Source organism: Gekko japonicus, unplaced genomic scaffold (assembly GCF_001447785.1).
Source record: "Gekko japonicus isolate JY-2015 unplaced genomic scaffold, Gekko_japonicus_V1.1 scaffold3, whole genome shotgun sequence".
NCBI classification, from domain to species: Eukaryota; Metazoa; Chordata; class Lepidosauria; order Squamata; family Gekkonidae; genus Gekko; species Gekko japonicus.
The window spans coordinates 3,291,614-3,315,168 of record NW_015170887.1 but is presented as its reverse complement, the minus strand read 5'-3'; the positions used below and the strand labels follow the sequence as shown (position 1 = coordinate 3,315,168).

Sequence of the window (23,555 nt, the reverse complement as noted above, 5' to 3'; positions counted from 1 at the left end):
CTGCCTTAGCCCATCATCTGTGCTGGAGACTTTCGTGCTACATTGTGCCTTAGAACCAGTACTGAAAGCAAGTTCTATTTCCATCTCTGCTGGGATAAAATTTCAAGGGCTAATCCTCGCTCTGCACAGTGATGTATAGGATTTTTTTAAAAAAAAAACCATTTGTCTCAAGGTGTTCTGCTTGTTATGACCAAACCACACATTTTTTTTCTCTCTACGCATGTTAGTCAATGTCATGCATAAATATGCATGTCCACATGCACAAACGTATACTGTTAGGTTCCAGTGACCACATTCTGTTACAGACTGCTGGCCATGTAATTAATCTGTACATAATTAATCTGCTGTAATGCTGCAATGAACAGAAAGGAACTACGTAGAATTAAATTACCACTGCTTCCTTTGTTCTTGTTCTCCCTTTTTGGTCCAAAAGGTGACGCATGCCAGCCAGTTCTAAACCAGGTGCACCACCACTCGATACCTTCCCTCCTTTGTTCTGTGGCATGACACATCCCAGTGAATTTGCTTCAGGGATAGTTTTTACTAGCCATTGTCCTGCAGCTATAAAAAGCAGGTGACTTTGAGGGCTGCCCCTGGCTCTGTATTTTTCCTATTACTCTTTCTGCTCTAAGCTGATTCTAACAGGACCAGACATAGACCCTGTCCTGCAGTTTACAAAGATCAGAGCCTAGAGGTCTGGTGCAGCTTTGATTCTTTGCCTTGCCCCAAGGGGAGATAGGAAGCCTACTTCTCCCCAGCATGCAAAGATTACAAGCATCTTCCTGGTTATCACTACAGGAATTGACAGTTCCACCTGCAAGCGGTATCCACATCCTCGCTAAATCATCGCTTTACCTGCAAAGAGCTGCTATGCTATATATGTCTCATCTGCAATTCTGCCTTTATGCCGCAACTCTTTTCCATTTATATCCATATCCTTTTGTCTCTGGGCTGCACCCTTCCTTAGCTTGCAGCTGTTTTGGCTCCTAAAAGCAAGGACGAGGCTGAGAAAACCGAACACTGGGCTGTATGTATCTCCCAGCCAAGCTGACAGAAAGGAATCTTTGCTCAGGGTTTTTCTCTGCCTCTTTCTCATTTGTCTCAGAAGTGCTGCAGACCCTTTTCATAGGCCAGTGCTTTCCTTTACATGGGGATGGGACTCAGACATGCTGACAAGCTGCATCCTCAACGCTGCATCTCTATTTATACTGCATAGCATTACCTCATCTCCAGCCAATCCCAGCTTGCCATGCCTCAACACTCTCCCCTCGCCTTGTGCTACACCTGCCACTGGAGCAGCCCACTGTCAGGACTAGTTTGGGGGAGTGCAGAAAATAGCACACAGCTCAACAGATAGCAGTTGTGGGAGGCAAAGAATGAAGCGCACAGCTGAACAAGAAACAAAGCCAAACAGGTGGGCTCTTGGCACACATTTCCCTTGCTGGCTAAATTCAAAGGAAACAGAATATATGTTTCAAGTCACAGAAAAGAGAGTTCCTGCTTCCCTGCTTCACCAAAGTGTCTGGGAAGAAGGTGACCCTTCTGTCTCCTGAGAGGTATCTCAGGGAGGCATTTGCAAGCTGCAGTGTGAATGAAGAGAAGTTTCTGACAGGCTTGAAAACTGTGACAAGGAGCAAAGTCAAGGTTTCCCAAGCAGAGGGAAAAAGCAAAGGGACTTTTTGCAATGTGCAAATCAAAACAGAAAAATGCAGACCTTCTTGTCAAATATTCTGGCTTGCTCCCCCCCCCCATGACAATGCTGGGTACAATCCTGAGCAGTTATGAACATTTAGATCATTGATACCAGGCCAGCCAATTTGCTTACTGTGTTTTGAGATACATTATCAAATTTGGTTTTTGCAATCTCAGAATTTTAAGAAGCCCAAACAGAAAAACTCTAATTTAAAACCCCCCACAACAACTAAATCATTGATTACATTCTGTAAAGTGCCTGAAACCGATTATTCAGGGACAAGCATCAGTGATATACCACCAAGACAACAAATACAGTCTAGATAGAGATCACTGTCATTATTCTGAGATTTATAAGTGCTAATATTCTATTTCATGACATCACAGTTTTCAGTATTACATTTTGGGCCACATCTGTTCTCAGCAGTGGAATGGGACATTTCATTTCATGCAGTTGTTTTGCTGCCATTATTATTAATGTTAGATGCAAGAAGTTCTGAACCAAAAGAGAAAACAAATAACCCGCCCATTGGAAGAAGATAACAAATTAAAAAGGGAAAGATCCACCCTACCAGTAGGATGGGATCTTAGAAATCTTTTCCTTTAAATCTCCCCTTACAGGAGAAGATGAGAACTTGAGAGAAAAAGCTCCTACATCCCTAGTATAGTAGAAAGTCCACTTCTTTTCTTCCTAATATATAGGAGAAGGCAGGATAGATCTGACTTGCATTTTTTTGAGACAGGAAACCTAAATGCTGTAAAACCAACAAATGACAACTGCCAAAACCTCTAGCAAAGATCATACCCCCCCATCTTATCTGTATCAATAGAACACCCCCCCCCCGTTGTATACGAGGGGGAGGGGATTTACTGATCATTTACAGCTGCTGAAAATGTTAGGTGTGAACCTCACTGGAGCTCACATATCCTGGACAGGCCATTGTTTTTTAACATGCATATCAAAGAGATTCCTGTGGTGATCTGCTCTGAACAAAGCTACCCTGCATATCTCATGCAAAATTTTCATAATTAAAGAGCAACTGTAATTGAACTGTGCATATGTTTACACAAGGAAAAGCCACAGGCAGCCAAATATGTGCTCTCAGTACATGCTTGCAAGGGGGCTTCCTGGCTTGTCAAGTTATAGCTCTAAGCCAGAAGCACTGTTGAAGAAGTAGGAGCAGAACAGTGTAGAAAAACCCTTTCCCCCCACTGCATCCTGGATGAGAAAGAAACAGCTCTACCCACTCTGAACTAGGATCTGGGAAGTGTAGGTTTGAATCCCCATGACCGCCTTGGGAGGTTCCTGAGTGACCTTGAGCCAGTCACACACTCTCAGCCTAACCTACCTCATAGGGTTGCTGTTGAGGGGATTAAGTAGAGGAGAGGTGAATATTTTAAGCCACTTTGGGTCCCCACTGGGGAGAAAAGCAGGGTATTAAATAAAAAATAAAATATTTATTATGTTTGACCCCCCCTTTCCTCAAAAGAAATGTGAGTGGCATATATGGGGGCTATGCTATTTCATTCTGACAAGTGGCCAAGTCATCTTCTGAGCTTTATGGCTGAGAAGAGATTCAAACCTATATCTCACCAGTTGAAGTCAAAACAATGCAATTGAAGCAGGTGACACACCCTTATAATAATTATGGGCACACAGAGACAGCAAGTCAGAGCACTCAAGGCGCTTTGTACACATGTACACAATTTAATGTTGCACCAACTGGTAAAGCAGTATTATCAACCCTGTACTGCTGGGGGCAGGCTGAGGCAAAAAGAAAATGACTGCCTAAGGTCATCTGCAGAGCTCATGGAAGAGGGAAGATGCATACTGATGTCAGCTCAGTATTTTACGGTGACTTCCTAGGAGTAACACCCTTCTAGATCTGTTGGAGTCAAATGTCTTAGGAGGGCATAACTCCGCTTAAGACAGCACTGTTAGTCACTGTAATACAATAAGACTGGAAGGCCCGTAGCTAATGTGGGGCCCATGGGGCCTGGCCCCCTAGCTTTTCTTCCAGGCCCACTCCCCCCTGGGCTGGCCCCAAAGTGAATTAATGCAATTAACTTTGATTTAATGAGCTCCACCACCCCTGAGGCCCCCTCCCCCCAAAAGCCCTAGCTACGGGGCTGGCCGCAGTCCACAGGCCATCCTCATTTCAGACCTAGTTACAGTACACACAATTGATGGGACAGAGAAGAATCACACTCCCTCTGTTAGTGTATCCCTGATTTTATTAGCAAAACCACCCTAGCTCCGAGCCTTGAGCCATCACATGCCTATGGCTCAGTCTCCTCCTGGCTAAGTCTTGATGATGCTTGAGTAAGGTTTGCCACTTCCTGTCTCCACAGCTAGCTGCTGGGCCTGTAGTTTGAGGATAATGGCAACACACAAGGAGTTCCTTCCAGATCCACTAAGGCGTTGTGGCTTCAGGTCTGGTCGGATCTCACCCTGCCTCAGGGCGCTCACCTATGCTGTACTGCATACCACTCAGCTTTACCTGCACTGCTACCACCATCATGGAATGCTTGTTGGGTTTTAGTTTTTCTTTGTTTTCCACTTCTTTTATATACCACCTTTCACCCCAATTGTGACATAAAGCAGCTTACATCATTCTCCTCTCCTCTGTTTTATCCATACCACACCCCTGTGAGGTAAATTAAGCTGAAAGTGTGTAACTGCTCAAGTAGGCTTGCCAAGTCCCCCTGGGGGGCGGGGAGACCCCCGCCCCAGAGGCCCGTTACCCACTGCCGACGGATCGGGCCCTGGGGGAACCCCACCCCCAAAGCATGTGACGTGCCCGGCATCAGCACGTCACCTGGAACGGGGCTGGAGTCCCCCACTGTACATACAGCGGGGACTTGGCAACCCTAGGCCCAAGGTCACCCAGTAAGCTTCCACAGCACAAGTAGGGATTTGAATCTGAATTTCCTAGATCTTAGTCTGACACTTTAACTACTACACTATGCTGGCTAATGACTAGACATTGCTGAAAACTGGTGGAACAAACACAGGAACTTTGTAATATGCAGATGGAGCCTCAAACCTCTCAGACAGACCATACAGATGTGCCTCTTGGGTCCAGCCAGGATCCAGGTGACTTGACAGAAGCCCTTTTATCGAAATTTGATATCTCTGACACCCAACAGATTGGAAGTGTTTATATACAGCCCTGTGCCAGGGGTTCTGTAAGTCAATGTGATATGAGATGTGTGTCCTTGGTGTTTACGGCGTTTCACTTCAAAAAACTATTTCTGTTTATGGCAAACCTGGGAGTACTATAAAATTATTTGGAAAAAGAAGAAAAAAATAAGAAAAATGCAATGAACCTTCACAAGGTATTCAATATTATACACACATGAACACAATGACAAAGTGGTAATAATGACTGCACAGATGGTGTGTGCATGTAAAGTTAATAGCTTTCCATACATCTAGAAAAGGGGAGGGTTGGCTTCGGTTTTTATCCATTTTAAATGTGGCTAGACTAAACGTAAGGAAAATACTAATGAAGCAGGGAAAACTCAGGAGGCTGCTTATTTTGCCACTCAGCAGTGTCCACCTTTAGCAGAGAAACAGCAATACACTGGGAATAAATTCTACAAGAACCAATCCTTTAAGGATTAGCTAGCCCCAAGCCATACTTTGATCCAGTAATTGTGAGCATTCAAGAAGGCAGGTCTGTACACATGTTGTACTGACTTGCAGGCTCCGAGTATCGGGTACCAGGAAACAGGCAAAGCAGAGTTGTTCAGTCCAAGGCCAGGTTCCAAGAATCAGACAATGCAGAGTCAGTGCCTTAGCATTTACCATACGGGTTGTGTCTACACCTAACAGCCTCTCTTGGCTGGTTTTATAGCCACACACCAAAGGGTCAGGCTTGTAGTTTGCTGCTCAGAAGCAATCCTGCAACTACTCATCTTTGTTATCAGCAAGCGGCTAGTGTCGGGCCAGGAGATGTGCACTTTGCTGTCTTGTCTGTAGCTCTGTTCTCCGCCTTCGACTGCAGTGCTCTAAGGATGTAGGTGATACTGGTGGGCAGGGAATGGCCAACTGAGGTTCACCTGCTGAACCAGGGCTGGAGGGTGTGGTGGCTCTGCACCAGCTGTTGGCTGTGTAAATCTTGCAGCTCCCCAAGATGGCGCTGAGGCAGCTGCTCTGACTTTTAACGCTATGCAAGTTATCTGCTAATTTTACTATCATTTTCCTGCTTGTCAGCTTCTGTTGACTCAAGGATGGCTACATGGGGCTCCTCTTCTCCCAAGCAGTCCTCTTCTCCTGAGGAATCCTCGCTATCGCTGAGTCTTGGCTGACTCATGACACTCAGAATCATGTTAGAACCAGGGCTCTGACAATGCTTACAAATCTTATTTCCAGTAAGCAAAGCAAGCTTGTTATAGTAGCATAAAGTCTTTCAGCTAATAAGCATGTGACAAGAGACATTCCTCAGGGGACAAGACATCACATCAGGCCACAAAGGGATTTGGATTACTTAAGGCCATGGGAAGCTATGGGGGTATCATTCTCAAGACAATGCCTTTATGACATCCTACTGGATCTTTCCCCTTTTCCAGTGCAAACCCAGCAACATTTCACAGATGAAAATAGGCACAACCCCAACTCACATACCAAGGACCTTCTCCCCAAATCATTGCACCTTGCTAAAGTCTACCCTGCTTGCTGTATACTTTATTTATTCATTCCATAAAAGCCCACATCATTTGAAAGGTCAAAATGTGTCCTTTCAGTTTACTGGGAAAAAATGAATTGGTCAATGATAGTTGATCAGGTCAAAAATTTACCTCAGCGGCTACAGAGTGAGATACACTGTATGTAAGCTGCCGTAAATATAAGTCACCTCAAGCAGGACTCTGCAGAAGCTGCATAGAAATATTCTAAATAAATACAGTAAATAAATATGCCTCACCATGGATTTGCATGGATGGGCATTAGAGACAACAGACTTTCACTCTCCATTCCAAGGTGCAACTCCTAGAGTCCCCGGGAGACAGCTGGACTCTGAAGAATGACAGTTCTAGCAACTGTCCTGGCTCCAGCAACATTTTAACACAGCATCCACAAAAGGGGGATGAAATGCCCAGATGTCGGGTTGCCAACTTCCAGGTGGGGCCTGGAGTTCACCTGGTATTGCAGAGATCAATTCCCCTGAAGGAAAAGGCAGCTTTGAATGGCAGTCTCCGTGGTATCACATTCCCTTTAAGCTTCTGGGAAAGTGAGCTCAGACTCATGAAAGCTTACACTGGACTAAATGTTGTTACACTTTAAGGTGCCACTGTACTTGCATTTAATTAAGGCCATTCATCAATTACAACAAAATGCCACATTTCAGACCCTGTATGAGTTCACCTCAAGTATGTAGCCTCGTATTGTCTGCATAGTTAAACATTCAAAGAAGATTTCCAGGATCTGTTCAAATTTCATTTCCTGTTAATTCTTTTCCCTCTTTTCCCACCTTCTCTCTCTTACAGGAACTGAACTTCCTATTCTACCTACCTACCTACCTCATTTACATCCTATCCTTCCTCCAAGAAGTTCAGAGTAGCACAGAGCATTCTCCTGTTCTCCATTTCTGTTTTGTCTGCTGTACAGCCCTTCAAATGCTTGTTTGTCAAAGCCAGCATGTCGCACCGCTCACATCTTCACCAATATGTGCAGATTTTGGCACCCCTTTCACTTTTTGGACCTCAGGGAAAGAAGCTCAGTACCCTTAGGTAAAATGAATTAAATTGCTTAGTCTCAAAGGGAAAGGATGTTGTGTGCCAGACTCAGGGAAAGAAAAATATCACATCGTTCTCTGGTTGACAGCCTGACAGAAAAGATGAGTTGCATTATCAGGATGGGCTTCACTTTCCTAGAAGCAAAAGCTGGGCAGTGCTGAAGGGTTGAATTCAAGGATGGAGCTATCAAAGCAGAGCAAATTTTCTCCCCTTGTGTGCATTACTTAACTGAGCTCTGGTACCGTCAGATTGTGGATGAATCTCTTACTATACCCCTCCCCCTGGCTCAACTTCCTCCACCAACAGCTTTGGAAGGAAATTTCAGCAACTGTCTCCATGTTTGCAGCTATCCTACACTTGCACTTTTGTATCCGGAAGATCCTGCATCCATCTGTAGAGAGCTAAGTTACAGCAGCCACTCCTTGGGGCAACAAGAAGACTAATTATAGACCACAGTCACAAAGTACAAGGGTAATAAAAGAAACCATGTGTCAAAACATTGGTGTAAACAGCTATCGGCTGTTACAAACCATAAAGAGAGCAAACGTGTTAAGGCAGAAGGCATCGCTTATCCAAAATAAAACTTAAAGGGCCAACCGACATGTTACAGACAAATGTGTGCAGTGAAAGCCTAACAGCCTCTCCCCTTGATTTAAAAAAGCCACTTCAAGAGTGAGCAGTTGAGCACAGAGAAGCAGGAGAAAGGTTAGTCTGTTCCCCACTGACTGTTTTCCCACTCCAAATAGCTCCCCCAGCTTTCCCCCCTCCTGCTAAGTTCCATTTGTTTGCCATTGTGATTTGGAGAAAGATTTTTTTATAAGGGGGTAAAAAGGTAAAGGTAAAGGTTCCCTTGCTCGAAAGCCAGTCGACTCCGACTCTAGGGTTGCGGTGCTCATCCGCGTTTCAAAGCCGAAGAGCCAGCGCTGTCCGAAGACGTTTCCGTGGTCATGTGGCCGGCATGACTAAACACCAAGGTGCACGGAACGCTGTTACCTTCCCACCAAAGTGGTACCTATTTATCTACTTGCAATGTCTTGCTTTCGAACTGCTAGGTTGGCAGGAGCTGGAACTAGAGACGGGAGCTCACTCCGTCATGCGGCACACTCGGGTCTCGAACTGCTGAACTACCGACCTTCCACAGCCTGCAGTTCAGCGTCTTAACCACTTGAGCCACCGCAGCTCCTTAAAAAGGGGTAACAATGGGCAAATAAAGGGATAAGTGCAACCTTTTCTAACTACTCCTTTGCTCTCCACTGCCACTTTCTGAAATAGTTTTTCATTCAGAAGGAGCAGGTGTTTGCCTATGTAATATATATACTGGTGGAAATCGCAGTATTATATATATTATTTACTTCATTTATACACCCAGCCTTTCTCCCCAATAGGAACTCAAAGTTGCTTACAGCATTCTCTTCTCCATTTTATCCTCACAACAACTCAGCAAGGTAGGTTTGACTGGGAATGTGTGAGCACTGACTGGCCCAAAGTCAACCAGCAAGCTTCCATGGCACAGTCAAACCTAGATCTTATAAATCCTTATCTGCTTTAACCACTACACCAGACTATATTTTGGGGGAGCCATTGGGAGAGGTCATCCGGAGATGTGGGCTGAAGTGCCGTGAATATGCAGACAACACTCAGTTCTATCTCACACTTCCAGTAGATCTCTGGGACGCTGTGGAAACTGAACAGGTGCCTGGAGGCACTTTTGGGATGGATGAAGGCTAACAAACTGAAACGTAATCCCCCCCCCAAATGGAGGTGCCATTGGTGGGGCAAAGGTCAGATCCACAAATTGGGTTATTCCCTGTTTTGGACGGGGTTACACTACTCTGATAGGAGAAGGGGGTGCTCCTGAACCCAGGCATCCTGTTAGATAAACAGGTGGCAGCAGTGGCCAGGGGTGCCTTTCACCAGTTTCACTGAAAAGGCCCCGCTTCTGGTGGGTGTTAGATTAGCATATTTATCTGTCTCACTTTGCTAAAGGAAGGATGATTAAAGCCACTGGATTCCACGTTCGCATTATCTAGATGGCAAATTACATGACCCAGGACTTTTTAAAAAATGTGCTTTCACCCTATTTTTCTTTTCCCTTTTGTCCTGAGGGCGAGCCTCCCCAGGGCTGGCCTCCGTCTATCGGGACTCCGGCACCGCTGCCCACCCCAGCTCCGGCAACAACGGAACCTACCGAGGGCAAGAGCCGACCTGACGTGCGGTCGCCACATCTCCTGGGACCTGTCGAGATGGCTCCGCGGTGCCCGGGCAGTGCTTCCACCAAGGAGGGGCCAGTACATGAGGGGGGTGACCTGGAAGAAGGGGAGACGATTGCGCAACCACAGCACAGAGTAGTATGGAGGGAGAGAGGCATGGGACAGGCAGGGGCGCTAGGACCGGAAGATAGCCACACCCCAGCCCAGCATCCCTGTACAAGAGGAGAGGGCGGGGCCGTCCCTGGGGTGGGGGGCAGACTACAGAAAGGAGCAGGTGACACAGGGGTGGGGATAAAAGGAGGAACCAACACGGAGGCCAGGGAGGAGAAACGTAACGCTGACAGCACAGAAGGCAGAAGCGAGAGAGAGAGGTGTCAGAGTGTGCCAAGGGAGTGTGGAGGGTGGTGACATAACCTCCTCCCCTCCCGAACATCTGAGGCCTCCGTGGTTCCCTTTTCCACTCCTCAGGAAGCAGGTCACAATGGCATATAGGGCGGAGCAGCAGGGGGCCAGCGACAGCAACAAGGGGTCGTCGAGCTCATGTGACACCTTTTATTAACTATAATTTTTATGTCAGTGTTTTTATCCTACAAGTAGTTTATATATTTGCTTTCAGTCATTTTGGAAACATCCATACAAATATCATAAGAATGGAGAACATATCCAGAAGGGTAGACTCATTCATCTGTATGTAGAAAGAGAGAGGCCACAAACTCAGCATCCAGGCTTCTGAGTTAATCATACTACTTTATGTGTCTGATGAAGTGGACTCTACCCCATGAAAGCTCAAGCAACAATAAATTTGTGCCACAAGACTCTGTGAGCTTTGCCTCATCACTGTTCCTTCATGCCCGGAAAGCTATATCTTTGGAATTTGCATGTCCCACAGGGCTGCCAAGCTGCTGGTGAGGGTGGGTGTATATCCCATTTCTTGTTTCCTGCCACCACTCTGAGCAGTGGTGGGAGAAAAATAACAAATGGCCAGAAGCATAATGTCACTTCTAGGAAAGTGGAATAGAGTTACCATAGAGTTTCTGGTGACACCTAGAGAGGCATGTTTTCAATTCCATTTCCCCCCTGAAAGTGGCATCACATTGTCTCCAATGGCATCCCCTCATGTCCCCCCATCTGCCACTGGTTGCCAGGCCATGTAGGCCTGGCACCCCTAGTCAGCCATGCTCCTGCTAGGGCACAGTAACCCTGCTAAGAGAAGCAGACGGCTGTCCTAGGAAGGAGGGAAAAGAAAATCCTTTATTACCTTTCACATGTCTAGGCAATAGTTAATATGTACTCTGAAGCTGGTTCCAGCTGAACACTCCTGGAAATGCAGTTGTTCTCTTCCTTGATGCTCTTACCGACACATGAACTAATGAAGATAAAGATGACATTTGTTATGTGAAGCACTCACACAAACCCTTCCTATAGCTGTACCAGCACAGCAGCACGAGCGCAGTGACATATTTCCTGCCTCCCTTTTTTGTACTCATAAATCTGGTACGTTACAAGACTCAGCCGCTGCCAAGTGTTTAGCAAACACGCAGGCTTGGCAGCCACAGTGTTACTGGAAGGAACTTGTGCCGTGAGATATAGACTGTGCCAAACGGTGCTCGTAGTTACACTGCTGAAGCCTTCCAGTTCTCTCCTCTAGCTAGCTTGGCAGGAACAATAGGAGGAAGCAATTAAAAGGAAAAGGGAAATGCTATGCTATACCTTTACAAGCGTTGAAGCCATTTACTACTTTTTGCTTCTTTCCGCCCCCCGGTAATTTTAGCACAAACAATGCATTACCCTGTGTCAGACCCCTTGCAAATAACTTCTGCCTACAGGAAACTCATATCTTCCAATATTTCACAGATGAAAATATCCACAATGCCTATTCACACAATAAGGATCACTACCTGGGAGCGTATGCATACACACACAGCCCATTGTGTATGGATGACAGATCTTTATTGCCTACTCTACATTGTGTGTATTCATTCTGCAACAACCTATTCTGTGTAGCTTCAAAAAGTGGGGTAGTGAGTGACCATAACAGTTTCCCAACAGTATTGAAAAGAACATTTAGTCATATAGTGGATCTATGTGTAGATTATGGGGAAAACTGCATCTGAAACACATTTAGCAATATTTATTACCTGGATGGGTATAGGTGGAATGGAAGAAAAGCAGAGCACATATTGACTTGAATCCCAGTTAGAAAGTGTGCGGATACAAGAAGAGGGGTGATGTTTCCCAATTTCCTCCTCCCACGACAGCCTAAGACATCATCCTAAATGTTACTTATGGAGGATGGGGGACCCCCAGGAATAGCTTGGGGGGAAGTCAAAGGTCTCCAATGGAGGGGTGAATTGGCAAAAATCCCCTCTCCTTTGGACCTGAGGGCATTCTAGGCAGGATCCAATCCAAGCCTTTGTGTCTATGCAATTTCATGCATGGTTTTGCAGTATGTATGCACACACACACACCCCTTCACCATGCTGGTATATTTAACACAAAGAACTATGGCAAAGAACTGAACCCAGAATAAATGTAGTCCATGCATGTGTGCAGACTGACATATATATATTTTTTAAAAAAGAGCAATCCCAACATCTTTCCGAAAGGCAAAATGGGACAACACTTTATCATCCAACCAGTTCTAGAAAACAGTGCATAAAGACTGAATTGTATAAAACCATTCAAAGTAGATTAGTTACTGCAGAGAATAGATCAGTGATAACCAACTAAGAGCCAACAACCTCTCTCCATAATAGGGTTGCCAGACCACCCAGTGGATGCAGCGGTCTCCTGCCACTAGGCCAGCGGGGTACTTACTGGGGGGGGAGGCCCAGGCTTCACCCCAGCAATGTGGCGACATCACTTCTGGCATGCACCAGAAGTGACATCATCATGTTAGTGATGTCCAAGCAATACTTTGGTATCTGGGCAAAAATTCTATGGTAGAAGTCATTTTTATCATAGAGTTTTTGCCCAAATACCAGAGTGTCGCTTGAAACTGTGATGTGATGATGTCAGTGCCAGTACATGCTGGAAGTGACATAGCCATGTCACCAGTGACATCGCCTGGGGCTCTCTTCTGCTCCTGATGCCCCCCCCATCTGCCACCAGTTGCCAAGGAGGAGCTGGCAACCCTGTTCCTTAAGGTAGGTTTTTAATGCCACCTGATAGGCCTGTGGACATTGCAAAGCAGAGCAGGGCTCAGTCAAGTCAGAAGCTGTAGTACATCTCAGTGTGCTGATGTCCCACTTAAATACAGACCCACCCCACCCCCAGGCCCCCAAGTCATGCTGCAGAATGACATAGTCACATGTGGAATCAGTCACATCCTCATAGAACCAATCTGGCTCTCTGAATTGGTCCTACGAAATGTAACCACACAACCCAAGACCTTCTCTCCTTCCTAGGTTTGCCAACTCTGGCTTTGGAAATTCCTGTAGATTTGAGGGTGGTTCCTGAGGAGTGCAGGTTTTGGGGAGGGGAAAGAGCTCAGCAGGGATGTGATGCACCTAGCCTGCTCTCCAAAACTGCCAGTTCCAGCAGGGGAACAGAACTGGGTAGTCTGGAGAGCAGTTACAGTCCCAGGAGAACCACTAGGATTGCCAGCTCTGGGTTGGAAACACCTGGAGATTTTGGGATTGGCGCCTGAGGAGGGCAGGGTTTGGGGCGCGGAGGGACTTCAGTAGGGTATAATGCCATAGAGTCCAACTTCCAAAGCTGCCATTTTCTCCAGGTGAACTGATATCTGTCACCTGGAGATCAGTTGTAATAGCAGGAGATCTCCAGCCACCACCTGGAAGGCGGTAAGCCTACTGGCAAACCTAAAGTTAGGTTTGGAGCGAAATCCCATGTTCAGAATAACCAAAGAAAACAATGCTGTCCTGGGATTCACTGTAAAGCCAGTGGGGAGAGGGTACAGGCTTCTCATCCCACTGGTACGCTGAGTTTATGCAATCAGGGAAGTAGAGCATGGAAAGCAGCGGGCCAGGCATCATTTCTCCTCACCAGCTCTGACCCTGGAGCAATGCTCCAAGCCCAGCGAAGTGACAGGAAATGGTTCCATATTCCTGGACAAAGCTCAAAGCCCAGGCAAATCTAGTACCTGTCACACTATCCTTATTTCCAAGGCAATTCAAAATATGACTACACTTACCTGCCAGCTTTCATGGCAAATTTCATAAATAATTAAGACTGAAAATATGCATGCCCTTGGCTGTACTTACAGTCCATGTTTGCGTTGTTATAAAGAGCTAAAATCTGCCCAGTAGCAGAGCAATAAAATCTCACCATTTATATTCTTTTCACTTTGCAATCACACTTGGTCACCTCTCAGGCTTCCTATGCCACTCCAGACAGCTGAACTGTACCTCTAGGGCATCCTCTAGACAAACCTGCAAAACTGACACTTAGATGTGTGGTTGTTTACCGTCTTTCTTTCTTCAGCTTACAATTCTCTCTCTCCCTCCCTGCCCCCCCCCGCCTCCCCGCAGAAATGCAGGCTTTGTTTGAACATTTCTGTTACTACCAAGGAACTAACTTGTTTGTAAAACCTCTTCTTTATAAAATAAACCCAACATTACACATGATGGGGAGAGAAACCTTTCTTATTCTACTGAAAATCTAAGCATTTGCTGGCTTTATTTTAGAAAGCTTTCCCCCAAAAGCTTATTTTCACAACTCCACAGCAAACGTGACTATGCGATTAACGTTATATAACAGGGAAGCTAAAGACACAGATATATCCAATCTTGGGTCACACAGATTTAGCACACCCCATTAAGCATGTTTTATCCATACCTTTCTATTTGCAATTAAGATGACTGCTAGGAGTTCCTGGGACTAGAACCAGGAACTTTCAGAACTTCCATGTCAGGCAGGGTCAAAGTGGCCATTAAGGCAACTGGGAAAATCCTGGTGGACCCATAGCTGGGGGGGGGGCACCTCTCCCCTACTGGGGCTGCCCCACCCCAACTGAGAAGCAGCCTTTGTCCTCTTCTGGTTGGTTCTCATAGCTGCCACTAAGGAGCTGGATGCTCCAGTCACATCCAGGGCAGGCAAGCAACCACCGCAACTACAGTTCTGTGGCGGGTCCCTTTCTTCTTCCCTGTTTGCCCCATTGGGAAAAATGCAAGATGCAACTGCTCCAACTTGTCCATGATTCCTCTTTATTTTCACACTATTTGTCTGCCTTGACAACTTGCTGAAAAATGTACTTCAAATAGTTTTGCCTCTGAACAGTGGTAGCATTCAGTTTGGGGGCTGGCCAGGTCATTGTTACTAGCTTAGGTTCACAAGTTACTGCAACGTTACTGGCTTGCTGGGATAATGTATGCCCCAGGGTCAACATTAGCTGGCCATTTAGAACCAGCTATGTAAATTGTATCTATGCAGTCAGCAGCATTAATCAGGCAACAGTGTTCGTTATGTTGGTGCATGCTCAAAACTGACTGAATTTAGCTACAGTTCCAAAGAAGCAGTGCAAGAATGCAAAAACCCAATGAATACAAACGCCAACTTATTCAGCTTGCAAGTCAGACAGGGAGGCAAACTACACAGAGCTGGACAAGTGGAGAAAGCAAACTATGGCAAAGTGGACTGATCTGATAAAACTTGGGTTAGCCAGGCAAAACAAAAATAAACAGAAAAGCCATGCAACTCTCATCACCCCTGCTGTGCAGGACAGGACTGAAATGTCTTTTTAATGTGGTTTTTCACATTTAACAAAGATGGTGAGTCAGATTTTGGATCCTGTTTCTAAAGTCTTAAAAAGCGAACAATTTTTTTTTCTCGGTTTGAGAGTCCTGCTTGTAATTTGCAAACAAATTGCCATATTACACAGGAGTCATTGAGCATCCCTGATCCTTGGGTGGAACCTTCCCAGGGATGGACCAAGGTGAAACATTCTCCATAACTATGATGTCCTCATAGGTGATTTCAGGGCTTTTTTTGTAGAAAAAGCCCAGCAGGAACTCATTAGCATAATAGGCCACACCCCTGACAGTGCAGCTCATTAGCATATTTGGCCACACCCCATGCCTTTCCTTGGTTTGCCAGGGCACCCTGTGGCTGCGGGGAGGCCGGGCAAGCCGACCCTTGGACAGATCAGGGAAGGCATGGGGAGGCATTTAAATGCCTCCCCGATCCTTCCAGGGGCCCCTGGCCCCCCCTGCTTCAAGAGTCACCGGGGAGGGGTCACTCTCCAGGCCTTCCCCCTGTAGCCAAACACACAGAGGTTTTGGCTGTATTGGGCGTGGCCAACTCTGAAGTCAGCCGGAACTCCGTTCATGTGCGTTCCTGCCCAAAAATACCCCTGGGTGACTTCATTAACCCAGGGAGCCCTTGGTTCCCTTGATCTGAAAGTTACAAAAGCTTCCAGATCAGACATGGGCTGTGCATGTTCAGGGCTGGCCCAAGGACTTTCAATGACCTAGACAGTGACGTTTCACCTCCAAACTCCAGGGAAGTAACCATTCAACTCCCCCATTCAAAGAAAAGCACGAAGCCACTACTCACCCCTATGCCTTGTCTGCACTTGGGCAGGAAGCTGCACCTGCCTTCCTTTCCCCCTCCCCCAGCAGTGAAGCGAAATGGTGAAAAGAGACAGGAAACCATTGCCTGACCTTCTCACTCCCCCTGCTCTAAGGTGAGGCAGAGAGGCAGTGATAGAAGGCAAGAAGACACCACCCACTCCTCATCCTCTCCCCAATGAAGCAAACTGGCAAGGGGAGGCAGGAAACTGCTGTCTACCCTCCATTTGTTCTGACAAAGCAGAGGGGAGGAGGAGGGCTGGGCCTTCTCCCTGCCACACTCTGAAAAAGAAAGAGCAGGGTCCACACCAGTGTTCCCTCTAAGCTGAGTTAGTGTGAGCCAGCTCACAGTTTTTTAGCCTCCGGCTCACACACTTTTGTCTTAGCTCAGGAGGGATGGCTCCAGAGCAAACTAATTCATGCAGTAGCCAAATCGCTGGCTCACAACTTGAATGCCAGCATCTCACAAAGTAGAATCTTTGCTCACAAGACTCCACAGCTTAGAGGAAGCATTGCTCCACACAGCCACTCACTAGGGCCAGGGGGTGCTGCCTGCTATAGCAGACCCTAGCACTGTGGGTGATTGGGAAAGGGCAGGACATGCACAGCCCATGTCTGATCTGGAAGCTTTTGTAACCCAGCACCCCTGGCATCCTAGGACATCGCCTAGAGCTGCCTACTAGACAGGCTGCCCCTGTGCAATTCAGTAAGAGCTTTCCTCTGTTTTACCAGGAAGAGACCTTATTTTGAAAGGAAAAAATACTCTTCTAGTATTGTCTCTGCACTTAACCAACTGAGGCCCTGGCCCCAACATGTATACCATCATCGACAGCCTGTATATGCTGATATGACCGAGAGTGAGTTGCCTGCCAACTGTACCTTTATGCTACTGACATCGCACCATTGCCATATGATATGCACTAGCACTTTATGCAGTGCTTTTTATATTTTTATATCTATATTTATATTTTATTCAATTCTCTGTATTATCTGTTTAAAGGAATTTCATGTGAGCCACACTGAGCCTGCTTCGGCAGGGAGGGCAGGATATAAAACAAACAAACAAACTAGCCTCTATATAGCAAAACTAGCCTCTATATAGCAAAATGCTGACTCTGCTAATAATGGCCTTCGCTATCCCTGTAATCTAGGTTTGCCAGCTTCCAGGTGATCTTCAGATTCCAGAGATGAATTCTCCTGAAGGAAATGGCTTTGGAGGGTAGACTATGTGACATCACACCCTGGATGGCTGAGCTTCCTTCCCTCCCCAGACACCATCTTCCCCAGAAAGTGCCCCCAAACCTGCAAGAATTTCATAAGCCCTAGGTGGCAACCCCCCTGCAATTTCATATGGAGAATTTTGTTGTTATTCAGTCACACATTCGAGTCCAATTCTTCGCGACCCCGTGGACCACATCATACCAGGCCCTCCTGTCTTCTGCCGTCCTCCAGAGTTTGCTCAATTTCATGTTCATTGCATCTATGACACTGTCTAACCATCTCATCCTTTGTCGTCCCCTTTTTTTTACCTTCAGTCTTTCCCAGCATCAGGATCTTCTCCACTGAGTGTTCCCTTCTTATTTGGTGGCCAAAGTATTTGAGCTTCAGCTTCAATATCTGGCCTTCCAGGGAAAAGTCAGAGTTGATTTCTTTTAGGATTGACTCTGGGGCAAGTGATGCTCTGTCTTCTTGGTGCTTGGGGGGGGTCAACAGTGGGAGGGTTTCTAGTGACCTGGCCCCACTGGTGGACCTCCTGATGGCACCTGGTATTTTTGGCCACTATGTGACAGAGTGTTGGACTGGATGGGCCTTTGGCCTGATCCAACATTGGCGTCTCTTATGTTCTTATGACTAATTTGATCTCCTTGCAGTCCAAGGGACTCTCAAGAGTCTTCTCCAGCACCATAATTCGAAAGCATCTATTCTTCAGCGCTCAGCCTTCCTTATGGTCCAGCTCTCCCAGCCATACATTACTACTGGGAATACATTTGCTTTGACCATATGGAATTTTGTTGGCAAGGTGATATCTCTACTTTTTATTGTGATGTCTAGGTTTGGCATAGCTTTCCTCCCAAGGAGCAGGCGTCTTTTAATTTTCATGGCTGCAGTCACTGTCTGCAAGTGATCTTGGATCCCAGGAACATGAAGCCTGTCACTGCTTCCATGACTTCCCCTTTTATTTGCCAAGGAGTAATGGGGCCGGATGCCATGATCTTAGTTTTTTTGACGTTGCTTCCATTAGTCCTTGAAATGTATGGAAATTGACAGTAGCAGGAATTCCAGAGTAATCTGGAATACTGGCTAAAGTTCAAATGGAATTTTAATTGTCCAGATCAGCAGGGTTTTTTTTTTTTTTTTAAATCCCTTGAAGAGAAGGGCATTGGTCTTGGGGAGTGCTATATGGTTGGTGGTCCAAGAAAAAGAAACACCAACTATTAGGCTCCATCAGAGCTGTTAACACCTATGATTGCATAGGTGTTATTCCACCACATATTCCACCACCCTCAAAGGAATAATTACCTGACAATTCTAAGTCTCACAAGTCAAGTTTCCTTCAGGAATGCACATAAATACACAGAAAACTGCCTTATACTGAATCATACCATTAGTCCACTGGTGTTAGTATTGTCTACTGAGACTGGCAGCAGCTCTCCAGGGTCTCAAGTAGAGGTCTTTCACATCACCTACTGCCTGGTTCTTTTAACTGGAGATGCCAGGGATTGAACCTGGGACCTTCTACATGGAAAGCAGACACTCTTCCACTGAGCCACAGTCCCTCCCATGAATCAAGCGGAGAGAAGCACTCTTCAAACCCAGTCTCAAACTGAAGCCACCTGATTATGCTCAGTGCTAATCTGGACTTTTCAAGGTAAGACAAATTCAGTAACACCAAGCTCTTAATATTAACTGTCTCTCTACACAGCATAACATCCCTATACTTACATCTTCATATAGTAGTAAATGATAAATAATGAATCTGATTATGTACCATAATATAAAGCAATAAATTATGTATACCAACTCACGCTGCATCTGCCGGAGCTTCGTAATGTGATTTAACAGATAACACACACTGTTTACTACTTAAAAGGTTTATCAAATTTTGAAGCTGCATTCAATTATACATTATGTATTTGTGTGAATGCAAGCTCTCTGACTGATTCAAAATGGAAGGGAGGGGAAACTATCAGTCATCTCTGCTCTTACAAAGCCCCCTCTGGATTCATATTCCAGGCAACTAGACTGTCCCAGGAGGAATTAAAAGCTAAAGTGTCTCAGGAGAACTGTTAGTTTCATCAGGCACATTTTTGAAGCCAAGTTAAGTTCCAAAAATTTACCCAAATAAAGAAGAAAGAAGCCAATTGCTAGCAGGGCAGGGTGCATGCATATACAGAAAACAGACTCACCTGAATTTTCTTTCTAGCACTGTCAGAAACATTAAAAACTGATCTGAACAGTTTATTACTTGCCTTATCTGTTAATAAACCTTGAATCATGTAGGTGCAATGGACCAAGAACTCAAGTTACTCAGCCCCCAAACCAGTGTGACAATCAGTGTGGTTTACTGGTTAACAGTGTCAGACTGTAGCCCAGAGGTGCTGCCTTCACCCTAGGGTAGACCCAACAACAGGGGCACCCCACTTTCTAACCTGAGCCAGAGACCCACAAACCCAGACCAAGGAAGACACTCATGGTTCTGAACTACAGAGCTAGCAAAAGCCCTAAAAAAGGGTCTCCATTTTCAGGTGGCATAAAAGGCCAGAGGAAAAAAACCTCCAGTCTTCTCCCCACACACAGCAAAAAGTATGCATATGAAACAATGCATAGTTTTCCAAACAATGAAACCAGGTAGGTATCTGCATTTCTAAAGGCTATTCAGTTGCCACTTGGCACATAGCCCTTCTATCTCCAGAACTTCACTTAGCCCTTTTGTGTGACCCCATGTCTATGTGAGAATCCTTTGTCTCCAAACCTGTTTTTCTACTCCATCTCTCTGGATACCGAGATAAACCAAGCATACATTCAGACGTTTAGTAATCCTTTCTGACGCTAATCAGAGACTCAACTCCCACCTTTTGTCTATACTTGGGAACCTTTTCAAACTGCTTTGACTGGACCATTAGTGGTCAGAAAACCCAGCACCTTGCTTAATCTCATCAAGGTCATTGTTAAGCCTGACTCTGCCCCTCTGGGACTTCACTGGTTGCATCTAGGTCTGGCTCCTCCTGATGCCGGACCCCCTGAGACCCAGGATTGGTCCAGGTAATCTTTTGTATTCACCTGAGACAAGCCCCTCAAAACCTCCTACTGGTCAGCATAGTTTTCCAAAGTCTATATCCATCCACACACACACACTCTCTCTCTTTTTCACTGCCCCCCCAGCGCATAATGCTGGCCATTGGCGCTATTCTCTTCAAGGACTTCTGCACGTCTGGACAAGTAATATTACCCAGTAACTGACCCATCTATTCACTATCAATCACCTCTGTTTCTTGGTTCAAAATTGCTTGCTCTTTCTGAATGCTTAGTGTGCTTGTAGTTAGGGAAATTTTTAAATAAAACCTATTTAATTTACTCTTCAAATCTGGAGTCTTCCTACTGTGCTGGACCTTAGTATAAAAAGGGGTACAGGTCCCTTGTACCCCTCTGGCCTTGCCTGCTGCCTAGCTAATTTCCCCAAACAGCCAGGCAGGCCATTGGCGGTAACGAGACTAGTATCTGGGAGATCTGAGTTTGAATCCCCACTCTTGCCATGGAAGCTCACTGGATAACCTTGGACCAGTGACACTCTCTCAGCTTAACCTATAGCTCTTGTGAAGATAAAATGGACACAGAGACACCTCACATCTATAAGTTACTGTGAACATGCTGTGAATGCTCCATTTATTTTAAGAATGTGACAAGACAGGCCTGTAGCTACAGTGGGGCATTTGGGGGCCCTGCCCCCTCAATTAAAAGCGCTACCCCACAAATAGCCATGTCAGAAACCTTCTTTTTGAGGAGAGACCCCCACACACACATTGCCTGCTGCTGGCAACAGCCAAGGTGAGAGTGCCATGGCTTGCCCTCAGGCTTCCCTCTCCCTCCCACTGTGGAATTGGGGGGGCATCAGGGAAAAAGACAGCTCAAAAGGCATTTAAATGTATTTTGAGCTTCCTTCCACAGGGCAAGAAAACTTAGTTGGGTACTCAAGAGTGGCACCTTCAATACATCTCCAACAATCCCCCTTTCTGCTAGCCCAGTCCTGCTGTATACCACCTAGGTCATGGTGAGTCTTTCAAAAGCATTCCCATGAGCTTTTGGGAAACAGTGTGGAAGGGAACTCAAAAGGCATTTAAATGCCTTCTGAAGGCAATTAAATGCCCTCTGAGCTGTTTTTTCCCCCTAGGAACTGACATACTTGCTGCCCTAAGACCCAGTTTGGTGTAGTGGTTAAGTGCACGGATTCTAATCTGGGAGAACCAGGTTTGATTCCCCACTCCTCCACTTGCACCTTGGGCAAGCCATAGTTCTGGCACAGCTGTTCTTGAAAAAGAGCAGTTTCTGTCAGAGCTCTCTCAGCCCCACCTACCTCACAGGCTGTCTGTTGTAGGGAGGGGAAGGGAAAGGAGTTTGTAAGCCGCTCTGAGACACCTTTGGATAGTGAAGGGTGGGGTATAAATCCAATCTCCTCCTCTCCTTCTCCTCCTGTCCCTTGAAAGGGAGGGCTAGAAACAGCCATGGAGCCTCCCCCTTTAAAGACAGGCATTCAGATTAATTTAATTAACTGTAATTTAACTACCCCCTTAAAAATTTAAATGCACAGCCCATGTCTGATCTGGAAGCTTTTGTAACTTTCAGATCAAGGGAACCAAGGGCTCCCTGGATAAGTGAAGTCACCTAAGAGGACATCATAGTTCTGGAGAATGTTTCACCTTGGTCCATCCCTGGGAAGGTTCCACCCAAGGATCAGGGATGCTCAATGACTCCTGTGTTCAGATGGCAGTTTGTTTGCAAATTATAATGCCCTTCAGCCAAAAAATCCTGGCTACGGGCCTGATTGCCAAACCCCTGGTGGAGGCAGGGGTCCCCCCCCACCAGGCCCAGCCCCATAGCCACTGATCAGTTGGCTGGTGGGGAGGGGGGACATACCAGGAGAAAGAGGAAGGCCCAGGCCACGTTGCTGGTGTTACATGGGAAGTGACACCATCACACCAGCAATGTCCAGGCAACACTCTTGGTATTTGGGCAAAAACTCTATGGTAGAGAGCTAGTTTGGTTTAGAGGTTAGGAGTGTGGACTCTAATCTGGGAGAACTAGGTTTGATTCCCCACTTCTCCACATGCAACTGCTTACTGCTGGTGTGACCTTGGATCAGTTACAAGTTCTTTCAGAGCTGTTCTCTCATGAGCAGTTCTCGAAAGAGCTCTCTCAGCCCCACCTACCTCACAGGGTGTCTGTTGTGGGGAAAGGAAAAGAAAGGAGATTGTAAGCCTCTCCTTCAGGTAGTGAAATGAAGGGTATAAATCCAATCTCTTCTTTTTCTTCTCCTTTTATCATAGAGTGTTTGCCCAAATACAGAGCACTGCAGTGATGTTGCAGTGTGATGATGTCACTTCCTGTGTGACACCGGAAACATGGCCTGGGCAATCTTCTTTCTCCTGGTAAGTCTCCCATACACCCCACTACTTGTCAGGAAGAACCTGGCAATCCTATGGCAAGCTGCAAGGGGAATGGTCAAGGGGAAAGCATCAAGTAGCTGCAGGGGAAAAAACAGAAGGAAAGCAGTATGAAGACTGCACATGTACAATTGGCTGTTTAGCACAATGAAACATGTTAGGACACCTGCAAATAGCTTTTTGAATTTTCAGTTGTGCTGATCACTACTGGTGAATAGACTTCAAGCCAAAACAGAGAGCATTAGAATATCCCTGAAAAAACATGAATACAGTTGCAAACAATACTATGTGTGGTCCTGTCTCAGAGAAACATTTTTTTAAAAAAAATGTATTTGCACCTTTGTGAGAGGATGAAGAAATTTTACACACAACCCATGAAAAGTTCTTCCAGACAAACACACCTTTAAAATGAATGAGAGTTGCAGAACAGCAAAGGAATGGTGCCCTTTGCTAGGGGCCTCCTGTGCGACACATCTAAGGCTGTTGGGAAGAAACAGCTAGTATGGGGCCGTACTTGTTAAACTTTGGGTTTACATCCACAAAAGTCTTGTAAGATTCAGGGAGAATTGAGCCTTAGATAACACAAAATGTGAAAATGGGAGACAGGAACAGATCTGGTTCTAACTTTCCCCAAAGATTGGGCAGTCAGGGAATCAAATATGGTCCAAAAAGGATGGTTAGGACTACTCCATCTTCCCCTTTACTTCCATTGCAAGGATGACAGTATG

At 45.9% G+C, this 23,555-nt stretch overlaps 1 protein-coding gene and 1 non-coding gene across 2 annotated transcripts in view; both read right to left on the bottom strand.

Moving 5' to 3' along the window:
* Positions 1–23,555, bottom strand: part of NRXN3 (neurexin 3) — a 1,635,269-nt gene that overhangs the window by 1,263,054 nt on the left and 348,660 nt on the right. The window lies entirely within an intron of this gene.
* On the bottom strand, positions 18,874–18,945 carry TRNAG-UCC. The gene has a single exon. It is a non-coding gene; the product is annotated as a tRNA-Gly (tRNA).